General features: G+C 34.2%; 1 pseudogene; it reads right to left on the bottom strand.

Annotated features, from left to right (window-relative positions):
• Positions 1-2,207: 2,207 nt before the first annotated feature.
• LOC100750652 lies at positions 2,208-2,963 on the bottom strand (annotated as a pseudogene).
• Positions 2,964-3,188: the final 225 nt, after the last annotated feature.

Below are 3,188 nucleotides of genomic sequence, written 5' to 3'. Positions count from 1 at the left end.
AAGTGTTCTGATACCATCTTCTGACCTCTGCTAATATCAGGTATACATACATTGTGATATACAATCATCCATATATTTTAAAATTGTTCGTGAAAAATGACTTTCCTTGGTGGTGACCACTACAGGCTGGGTAAATTTTGATAATGTCCTGATATAGGCTGTTTGGTGTCAGTGAGTATACAGACAGTGAGAGTTCATTTGGATATACCCAATATGCAGAAAAAGACACATAGGAAAATAATCATTTACTTCAATGAGAAAATACAGTACTAGGCATATAATCATCACAACTCTAGAATTAAGCAAGTGGGAAGCTTATTGATATGAAGTGGTTCATTTCACCTATCCAGATCTGCACTATTATCTTTGCCTTGGTGTAATACTTGAAGTTACAGATATGTTCACCATTATGAGCGTCAGAATCTAAAATGGAGAAAAGAAAGCTCATCCATTTACAGTTTCCTATTTCCATAATTCTTACCATGGTTAGATGATTTATGAAAGAGTATTCTGATGGGGTATGAAAAGCAAAGCCTTTGTGCTGTTGTATAACAATATTTTGACATGTCCCAAATACAGCTTTATTATCAATGTGAAGAACTATTTTTCATATTAATTAAAATGCATTATTAATTTTATTTTCTATTCTAAGTTTATATTTTTTACTAAAGCAAGGAAAAATTAAATTTACTTAATACTTTCCAGTAAGATTGGTGAAGGTAACTAGAAATATTTTTGCTAAGGTTAAGAATTGCAGTGTTCTATATAACTTGGTCTTCATGTGTATAAATACAAAGCACTCATAAAATGTGAAGTAGGAACACTTTATTTTGGTTCACACACACACACACACACACACACATGCACACACACACACACACACACACACACACACACACACACACACACATGAATCTTTATGGTCCATGAATAAAATACCATAAAAATTTTCACATCAAGCAATGAACATGACTTTTTTGATCAAGAAAAATGTGCATTGGTTTTTCTTAAATGGTTATTCTCACTCAGTCTCCTATGATCTTTGACGGAAAGACTAGAAGTCTTTGGAGTTTATATATAAATGAAATTCTTAGTATATGAGGGTTTGTTTAATCTTATTGGGCCATGAAATCCCCCTGAATTTGCTTTCTTTCTTTTATGTTCTCTGTCTATAAAACATTGAGATTAGGAATCAAATTTTCTAGGTTCAAAGTTTGCACCATGTTTTACTGTGAATCTCTAATGAGTTATTTTTACCTTTAATGGACTTTTTAACAGAAAAATGGAAATAATAAAATCCCTTATTCAGGCTTCTGGTAATGTAGCCAGTACTTGAAATAAACTGAAGGTAGTGTTATAAAATGACCATTCCCAAAGGTTGCATTTTTTTCATTCTGATACCTACTGATAACAAAAAGATAAAAATGAAATAACTTATACACCAGAAAGACAGGTTCATGGTTTTCTGGTGACCAAGTTACATTGTGTGTATGTATTAATATTCTGATGGAGAGGAGAAAGGGAGGAAAATCTTGATGAATACTGAGGTATCGAACATAGTTCTGCAGGAAGCACTCCTGCTGAAAACCATGATGAATGAAGCAATATACACTATACACAGCAAGAAACAGAAGCCATCCCTGTCTCGTCTTCTTGGGTATAGAATATCAAGGAATTTGTTGTTAAAGCCTTGGATTAGGTAATCCATTTATATTTTAAAGAAAAATAATAGGTAGCCTAACTTATATACTGCTAATTAGAAATTTATTCCCAATATCCCAAATAGTCATTGTGTATTTAAACTTTTAGGTTCATGTTACACAATAGATATTTCCTACGTTTTCCACATGTGACAACTGAATTCAGTATTCTCACCATGATTTTGTTAAATATATTCTGCCAACAAAATGTTTACTAACTTTGGCAAGTCAAACAATATTTCAAACACAAAATACTTGAAGAAATTCAACTGTATTTACCATCATGACAAATATTCTGCTGAAGATAGAATTTTATTTTCTTGTGGTCTCCCATAATTTATCAATAATTATGAAGGAATAGGCAAACATATGCATAGAAAATATTCATACAATAAATAGTAAAACAGTACTGAAATTGTGCTATACACAGGTTGCTACTTAAATATTTTTGTTTTCAGTTTGCCAAGCTGTGACTGTTTATTAACTGACCCGATTACAAAAATACCATGTGCAACACCTTAGTTCATCCGTCTAATAAGCCTATTTATCTGGTCTTCCCTGTTGCCAGAATCACCACCTTCCACAAAATGAGTTGTCTTTTTCTTCATTCCACCTCGTGGAGAAGATAATTTGAAGGGCCACAGGAAGTTATTTGCTTCCTTGAAGCATTTTCCAACTGTATAAATCTCATGAATTAGATCCTCCATGCATATGATGCCATATTTACCAAGAGATTGAGCTATCAAGGAATTGTCTGTCAAGGCAATTCTCTTCTTATTGATTTTGCCATAGCTGCGCTTGTAGATGAGCTCGTTTACTGACTTCAGGTTGGGGTACCCCCATGCAATGTATGATTCCACAATCGTCAGCATGTTAATTGAAGCCTTGTTGAGCTTAACAAAGGTGCCATTGAAGATCTGATGAAAACAGAGCAGCTGCAACACTTTGCGGACCTTTGGGCTTACACCATTGATATCTCGGATTCAGAACAAATGCCATCTTGGGTTCTGCAGGCACATAGAAGTTTCCAGCTTTCCTTGCCATCCTAGCCATACGAATCTTCGTCCGGTACATCTGTCTGTATTCCTTGTGGTAATGCTTTGCCTTTTCATAAATGAGCTTCCTCCATGCCTTCTGCAGTGTCTTCAGTGCAAAGTTTTCCATAAGCTCTTCAGCTTCAGCTCTGCGAAATTCCTTCTATTTTTCCTTAAAGGTTTCTGGCACAGCAGGAACCTTCTTTTTCTTCTCCAGTACAGCCTCCATGGTTCCAGTGCTACTTAAACTTAATACTATGTGTTTCCAGTGCAATGCCTATTTCAACTAGAAAAATCTGTGTTTACAATTAACTAATTTTCTGCTTAATTTTGTCTGTACTATGAAAGTTGCTGAAGCCAGTAAAGCCAATTGATGACTTTCTAGAGATAAGAAAATATATTTGATTATAATCATTCTATTTGGCTACGTTAAAATAGTTTCAAATTCTTCCTA

Source organism: Cricetulus griseus, chromosome 2 (assembly GCF_003668045.3).
Source record: "Cricetulus griseus strain 17A/GY chromosome 2, alternate assembly CriGri-PICRH-1.0, whole genome shotgun sequence".
NCBI classification, from domain to species: Eukaryota; Metazoa; Chordata; class Mammalia; order Rodentia; family Cricetidae; genus Cricetulus; species Cricetulus griseus.
Note: the sequence above shows the minus strand (reverse complement) of the source record. Positions and strands in the feature narration are given on the sequence as shown.